This window comes from Carlito syrichta, unplaced genomic scaffold (genome assembly GCF_000164805.1).
Source record: "Carlito syrichta isolate Samal-C Ts95f unplaced genomic scaffold, Tarsius_syrichta-2.0.1 Scaffold303767, whole genome shotgun sequence".
NCBI lineage: Eukaryota > Metazoa > Chordata > Mammalia > Primates > Tarsiidae > Carlito > Carlito syrichta.
Window position 1 is genome coordinate 41322 of NW_007247863.1, and position 8975 is coordinate 50296.

General features: G+C 36.3%; 1 pseudogene; it reads right to left on the reverse strand.

Moving 5' to 3' along the window:
• Nucleotides 1–8551, reverse strand: part of LOC103261576 — a 41426-nt pseudogene extending 32875 nt beyond the window's left edge.
• Nucleotides 8552–8975: the final 424 nt, after the last annotated feature.

An 8975-nucleotide genomic window follows, 5' to 3' on the forward strand; every position in this document is an offset into this window, starting at 1 on the left:
CAGCCTTGTCCCCCCAGTCTTATTTATAAACACTGACAGGAGGATCTATATAACGTATAATGTAACTACAATCACTCTGATACCAAAAACCTTGCAGTGATTTCTCATGTTCTTAGGATAAAGGCCAACATTCCTAATATGGCCCTAGGAAACTATGCCTATTCTGGCACTAGCCTATGTCATGTCTTGCATCTGATGCAACCCCTACCCACACCCCCACATTCCAGGCACACATCTTTTTCGTTCTTTAGACTTACCACACTCCCTCCCACATCAGACCTTCATCATCCTGCTCCCTCTACCAAAAATGCTCTCCTCTCATGCCTTTTGCTTAGTTTTTAATACAGCCCTGAAGCCTTCCCAGATGGAATCAGATCCCCTTAGAACTCAAACTTCTCTGCTATAGCATCAATCACATTTGAAAATAATTCACCTTCTTTGACTGTCTACCTATCCCTCTAGAGTCCAGACCAAAAGTTCTCAAAGTGCTTCGATCCGGGACCAGCATACTCAGAATTACCTGGGACAGTCCTGGAAAGGCACATTCTCAGGCCCTGCTGCAGACCTACTAAATTAGAAAATCTGAGATGAGACGAACCCTCCCAGGTCAGTCTGAAGAACACTAAAGTTTGACAACCACTGCTTGACATCTAGGAAGACACTGGCGTTTTTATCCTATCCTTATTTAGCTCTGCCCTCCTCACCCAGTACTCTCTATGTAACTAATGCTCAGTAAAGATTTACTGAAAAAAAACTAATGAGTAGGCAATTCTACATTTTTCATTGTGTGACCGAGAGTCTCTTAATTAGGATTGGAATATTTTCAATTACCAATTTAAATATTTCTGTAAAACTTCCTTCAGGCAGAAAGCAAGATAAGCAATCTATTTTAAACCAAGATTCGAAATAAACACACACTTGCAACATTCCTGTATCACATAAATGGTAATGTTTGGAATCTCTATACCTCAATAGCTACTTTCCTTGTCAACCAACTTGATCCTCTCCAAGCAAGGGCAAAATAGGATGAAAGAAAGCATAAAAGGAAAAAAAGAACCAAAACACAGTCATTAAACAACCAAAGGAAATATCCTGAAACTACTGACAAATCACCAGGCTATTCTTAACAAGAATAAAATATCTATATATTCTTCTATTTGTTTAAAGAGGGTCTCACTATGCTGTCCACCGTTGTACGGTGGCTTTTCACAGGCCCAGTCATCACGCACTGTAGCCTCAAACTGCTGGCTTCAAGTGATCCTAAGCCTTAGCCTCCTGAGTAGCTGGGACTGCAGACACGCACCACCATGCCCAGCTAAAATACCTTCTGAAAAGGTGAAACCCAGAACAAATTAAGATCTTACAACAAATACAAACAGAAAAAAAATCTCAAGTTCTCATGTCCAATATAAGTTTCTTACTTATATACATATGGTTCACTAAGTTCCCATTCATTGTTTCTTTTGTTTACCTCTGAAGCTAAAAACATTTACCTTGACATAAGTCTTAAATTACGTTTCAAAAAAAATCACTGAGTTTATAGAGTGCTATTCAAGTTTTCTTCTATACCAAGAATATGTTTAGAGTTCACGTAGACTCAACAGAAAAACCTAATTTTTCTGTATATGTGTACACAGCATGCTTGTGGGTGCACTCACATATACATATGTGTGTGTACATGTGAGAATATTTTATATATTATACATTTAATATATGGTCTTACTTCCATTAGACCCAGGTCAACTGGATTTTGTCACACTACCTATAGAAATTATACTCATGGATTTAATAAACTACTCATTGCATAATGAAAATATAGATTTTGTATATTAGCTTTTGTTCATTACAGCTAAGACAAGATCCTATTTTATATTAGATCTCATTCATTTAAGCTTCAGTAATGTTGAATTAATGATTATCACATAGAATAAACTAAATTTACTTTTATCTTTCTTATTATTAACGCAAGTTTACATTACCTAAATTACTTTTCTTTTTTTTGAATTGGAGTCTCACTCTGTCACCCAGGCTGGAGTGTAGTGGCATGGTCACAGCCAACGCAGCCTAGATCTGCTGGGCTCACACGATGCTTCTGCTTCCTGAGTAGCTGGAACTACAGGTGTGTACCACCACACCTGGCTAATTTTTCTTGATCTATTGTAGAGACGAGGTCTCACCAAGTTGCCTGAGCTGGTCTTGAACCCCTAGGCTCAAGCAATCCTCTCGCTACCTAAATTACTTTCTAATCCACCTCAGTGGCACCTCTGTACAAATATTTTCTAAATAGAAACTGCCCTTACTTGGCCATTATTGTAAGGGCCAAGACCTTGCCTTACAGCTCCTTGTCAGTTAACAGTTGTTAGGTTGAGTTATTGTTCTTATTTTAAGTAATAGTTGTACTTCTTATCATAGAAATTTTCCACTAATTTAAACTAGGATGTACTTGGTCTTAAGGATTCAAAATAACATTCCTTAAAAAAAAAACCTTAAGGACCTAAGGGTAAGAATAATAATCATATAAGTATTAAAAATATAGATTAGAAACTAGGGCTACAAAATTAAGATAAGAGAGTAATAATTTTACTGACATCTGTATATATTTTCCAAACTAAGTCAAAAAAATACATATCATTACTTCAAAGATGCAAACATATACAAGGAATGCTGTATAGCACCCACTTTAATTTCAGTTTCCCCTCCCACAGGCTGGTGTAGGCTAATTCTTTAATTAAAAGAACAGTGGGTCAACTGCAGAGTTCATGCATGCATTTTTCCTCTGGCTAAGTGCCATTTATATGCCAATTACTTTGCATTGCTAAATGCAATTACACAGTAATCTGCTATAACTAAATAGCCTATGGCTGCATGGCTTTTATGGACAAAACCTACCAAGTAACCAAATAATTAGAGAGATTTTACAAGATATTTCCATCCTGTGAGTCACACTACACATATTAAGGCTGTGCTCTTCCTGATATTATTGCTCTTGAAAAAAGCATAACTGTTAAAAAATAATAGTAATTTATTGAGCACTACTGTGTGCCAGGCACCATGCAAGGAACTTTACATTAAATATACCATGTATCTTCATAGTAACCTTATGAGATAGGTTCCAATATCTTCCCCATTTTACAGATGGAAAAACTGAGGCTCGGAGACATCAAATAACTCTACTATAGAACTAAGCAGTAGATTTGAAATTCAAAGCCAGAAAGGCAGGCTTCAAAACCTAAACTCCTAAGTTTCTTCTGTGCACTTGCGTACAGGCATCATAAATCTCTCTTATAAACAAATTAGAGTCTGCTCAAATGGGAAGGGGGTTGGTTGGATAAACATGGGATGGAATCGAGTGAACAACTCTGATACCTTTGCTTCTTCATCACACGGAGTATGGATCTGGAAATAGTCTTTTGTGGTACAGAGAGGGCATTCCACACACTCACTGGATCCTTCTTCTGAAACATAGAAAAGCATTTCAGAAATGGATCACTTCCTTTGTGACTCTAAGAGACAGTAAAAGTCAAAATTTAAAAAAGCAAACTAAAAAGTAAAAATAAACTTACCAGATCAATTTAGGTAGAGCTAGTTAAGCCTAAGGAAAATAAATGTCTACATTTTATTTGTCCTAGAGCAATAAATGTCTCCATGATACACATGTAGTGTATCATAGTTTTTCTCAGAAGACATTAGATTTCTTCCATTATCACTGTACATTGAAAATTTGGAGCAAATTAAACGCATCTAAGTACATCTCTATGCCAACAAATGATCTAAAAGTATAATTATTTTAGATTAAATATATCCACAGCAGTTACCTGTGGTATGTGGAATGGAAAAAAATCATAGACACAGGGTAAAGTCATGCAGAAAGGGATAATAAGATGTCATGGTTTATCCAGTCAATATTGTTGGATATATACAATGTTGGTGGGGGTGTAAATTAGTTGTAATTTACATTGGTGTGAGTGTAAATTGAGTCACTTTAGCACTTTGACATCTGGTCCACCATGGCTGTCACACTTTATGTGTGACTTCTGGTTTAAGAATATACAATTGACCAACACAATTTGGGGGGGGGGGGGGAAGAGCATAAACTATTTCTCCCTGAACACTGGGAGTCTTCTTTATACCTTAAGCATTCTTTGACTCCTTTTTCCAAATAGGTGTTTCTAGGACATACTTGACAGCTGAAGGAACCTGGTTTGTTGCTGCACGTGCCTGGCTTGCATGGAAAGCATTCTGACGTGTATGCCACTCCTGGGTCATAATGAAAACCAGAGCATAGGAAGAAGGACCCGTTACCAACAAGCAAATCAGCACCTACCTGCTGTCTCTACCCAGAAGTGAGAGATAAATAAGCTCAGTAAGCTCAGCCTAAATCTGTCACCGCATTACTTCAGCACTAAGAAAGTATTCACTGTGTACAAGCAACTGGGAGGGATACTTAATCTAGCATAATAAGCACAATAAATGCTTAAATAAGAGTTGGTGGTTTGAGAGACATATTATTGATAGATTTGATAGAAGTTGAAAATGTGATCGAAGTACAGTAACTGCGCACTGAGTTATCAAGAGACAACTACACTGACTCAAAAATCAGACCGATCCCAAGGTCTCCTTCAATTCCACAGGCGTATTATTCTCTGTTCTTTGCAGTAACCTGTTCCCTTTTTATAATCTGCTAAGTCACACGTAAGACCTAACCAACCAGGAATAGTTTGATTTGTGTTCTGGTGTGTAATTCCAGCCTTTGCCAGCAGATGTCTGTAGGACTAATGCGTTAACACACTGTTCACAGGAGAAGCCCACTTCAGAACATGTTTAAATTTAAGCCACTCAGACCCCAAAAGCAAATGCAACAAAAACAAAAATAAACAAGTGGGACTTAATTGAACTAAAAAGTAAAAAGCTTCTACTCCGCAAAAGAAATAGTCAACAAAGTAAACAGGCAAACTACAAAATGGGAGAAGATATTTATAAACTATACATCTGACTAATATCTATACAAACTATACAAAGGACTAATATCTAGAATCTACAAAGAACTCAAATCAGCAAGAAAAAAAATAACCCCATTAAAAAGTAGGCAAATGACACGAACAGACATCTCTCAAAAGAAGATATACAAATGGCCAACAAATATATGAAAAAATGCTCAATATCATTAATCAGGGAAATGCTAATTAAAACCCATGCAGTGGCTGATGCCTATGATTTCAGCACTTTGGGAGCCCAAGGCAGGAGAATCGCTTTAGCCCAGGAGTTATAGACCAGCCTGTACTAAACAGTGAAACTGAGTCTTTGCAAAAATATTAAACTAGCTGGGCATGGTGGCACAAGCCTACAGTCTCAGCTGCTTGGGTGGCTGAGGTGGAAGGATCACTTGAGCCTAGGAGTTCAAGCCTGCAGGAGCTGGGAACGTACCCCAGTCTAAGCAGAGTGAGACCCTGTCTCAAAAAATAAAATAAAAAACCAACGAGATACCACCTTACTCCAGTCAGAATAACCAGTATTAAAAAATCAAGAAACAATAGATGGTGTAGATGTGGTGAAAAAGAAACATTTATACAATGTTGCTGGGAGTGTAAATTAGTACAACCTTTATGAAATTGGTACAGAGATTTCTCAAAGAATTAAAAGTAGATCTACCATTCCATCTAGCAATCCCACTACTTGGTATCTACCCAAAGGAATAGAGATTGTTATATATAAAAAACATACCTGAACTTTACATTAAACATCTCATGTATTTAGGGCATTGTAGCACAATTCACAATTGAAAAAAGATGTAGAATCAACCTAAATGCCCACCAAATGATCAGTGGATAATGAAAGTGCATGTATATGTATGTATATATATATGTATGTATATATACATATGTATATACACATATATATGTGTATTTTTTTAATGACTGAATAGTATTCTATGGTGTGTATGTGTGTGCATATACACAGACACACCATGGAATACTATTCAGTCATTAAAATATATACATGTCAGGGGTGCCAAAAATGTATATACATTTTAATAGATGTTGTTTTTGTATTACTTTTAGTTCACCATAATCAGAAGTGGATGCTGATGGTAACCACTTTGAGCACCTCTTGAAACTGCAGAAGTCAAACATGATTTGTATTCATCTATAATGTTAATGCAGTATTTTTCCTTTCTTAAAATACCTATATATATTTTTGCACCTTCTGTATACACTCACACACACACACACACACATACACACAATGGAATATTACTTAGCCATAAAAAGAATGAAAAATGTCTTGGATGGAATTAGAGACCATCATCCTAAATGAAATAACACAGGAACTGAAAACCAAATGCTGCATGTCCTCACTTCTAAGTGGGGACCCTGAAAAGGCATAGAGAATGGCATAACAGACATTGGAGACTCAGAAGGGGCAGAGGGATGAAAAATTACCTATCGGGTACAATGTACACAGGTGGGAATAGTGGGTACACTTAGAGCCTAGACTTCTTTGCCACTATACAATGCATCCATGTAACTAAAAACATTTGTACCTCCTAAATCTATTCAAATAAAATGAAAATAAAGTTTTAAAATGTAAGCCAAACTTTAATAAAAGAGAATTCGGCAACTCCTTCGGGTCCCTTCCCACTGTGGGAGGTTTTCTGTCCTCTCAATAAATTCTGCTTTCTCAAAAAAGAGGGGGGGCGGGATCACTGCTTCAATTTAAAATACTCCCCTAATTAATAATGAGCCATGCAAGGGTTTATCGACTGCTCTCCTAGGCCAAAAATTACCCAGTTGGTTCAGAGAAGCACAAGAAGTTTCGAAAACAAACAGTCAGGTCAAGATGTTTATTGTTACTTTACGGGTATAGCACCACCCAGATTGCCAACTCCCTGAGTAACTCAATGTCTGGCATAATAGATACTTCTTGAATGAATATTAGGGTGTCATTAACAAAGAACGAGACTTTATTTCATTTGAAGACTCTTAAAATTGTCATTATGATTACTTTTTTTCACCAATTTAATAATTCTGTTTAAGGATACAAATTTTTAAAAAATCAACTTCCTGAGAACAAAACCAGAATTTCTAGCACTATCTGATGCCTAATATCTTATTTTCTGTTCTATAAACTCTCGATCCAGCCAAACCAAAATTCTAATAAATATTTTAGCTAACTGTTAGATAGGATAGGTGACTACTAAAACAGACTGCTGTGAAATACCTTCAACTGTGATATTTTTTACCAACACAGGCTTGATTGCCTTAGAGTCCATAAGGATGCCTGTAGTTCTCCAGTATAGTATGCTGGTCCCTGATTTCAGCATTACCTACAAAGAGGAACATAAGACACTCAGATCAGATAAACCATATTATTTCCCAGGCTCAAAAGCTACTCCCTTACATACTTTTTCAGTGCATTATAATGAACCACCATTAAAAAAACCCACAAATTTAAGTCACTGTTGGCTCAGACCTAACTTCTGCTGATGTTGACATTATCTTTAAAAAAGGAAACTGGTTTGCCAATTCACAAAATATACTAATAAAGAAGAAGAAATCTTCAAATCTGAACAGATAAAATTATTTTCAAACCATTTGCGTAAATCTTGGTTTATATTTAAAAGGAATCCATTTTAGAGGGCGAAAGTCCCACAGCCCACATATATTTATACGTTGCCACTATTCATAAGTAGATCTTGAAGCTCTGAAGGCAAAATGGCAATAGAATTGGTTTGTTTCTTTTAAAAATTACTTAATAAGCAGCACTGTCACAGGAACAAGAAAAAATAGGAATGTGCTTACAGATAACCTGATTTGATTCTAACGCTAGAATTGTAAAGATACTTTGTCTAGTATTTGCTTCCTTTACCACTGGATTATTTTCCTGATTATAAAATCAAACTAATTTTCTGATAAATTTCATGCCAATGCAGGTAAGTAAAATAATTTAAAGAGTTCCTTGCTGTCCTATTTGTTTCTTCTCTGCATTCTCTGGTCGGTCAAATTCAAGCTGTGTAAAATTAAAATCCACGCAACTATTTCATCCTGCCAGAGATTCAGAAAAGTAATGCATTAAACACTTTCCCCTTGTATTGACTCCATGTACGTGAAGAAAGCATATTTGTTGTCAAAGGTTACTTGTACCTACAATGCCCAGTTGAATGACTGTTTAAGGTGAATGAATCATAAGTGGTATTAATACTATTTTCAGGCACACAGACAAAAAATATTCTGAAGAAGTACACTGTATTAATCACCCAAGGATGAGGCACCATCTATAAACAAAAAGGCAATTGCTGATGGTCACTTATTGAAACAGAGTTCAATGTACATTACAGGATCTGCACAGTGCCCTCCACATGCATCTAATTTAATCCTGCAAGATTGTTCCTATTTCTTAAATGAAAAATCAAATGCAAAGAGATTAAGCAAATCACCTGAAGAAACATAACATTAAACCAGTGCTAGTAAAATCCATATCTTACTGCAAAGAGACAGTGCCTCAAATAACAGATTCATTGAATCGTTATTACCTGATAATTGCCTTCAAGCATTTTAAGAGATGCCCTGTGAAGTAGGCAGTTACTTTACTTGATGTGACCAGAGAAGTTAGTAAGAATTTTAACCAGTGTGGACAAAATACTTAGGAAGCACATTGAGGCTCCAAACAGAATTTTGTGATAATTAGAGTTGTCTAACAATGGAAACAGCACAATAAACAGCACAGTAAAATACAACGCAAACTTGAAAATCATTTGTTGAGGACACTGCAGAGAAAGTTAAATAAAAGGAAATAACGGGTCCTTTCAATGGTAGGAGCCGCTGATTTTCTCACATGTTATAGGCACAACTTACACACTCACAAGTCTTGTACATAAGTTTTAAATAGCCATCTTTCTTGTTGATGCCCTTGGAAAGGGAGAAAAGTTGGAGTATGATGGGGGGAAAAAAGAAAAAGGAATCTAAAGAGAAAGAAAA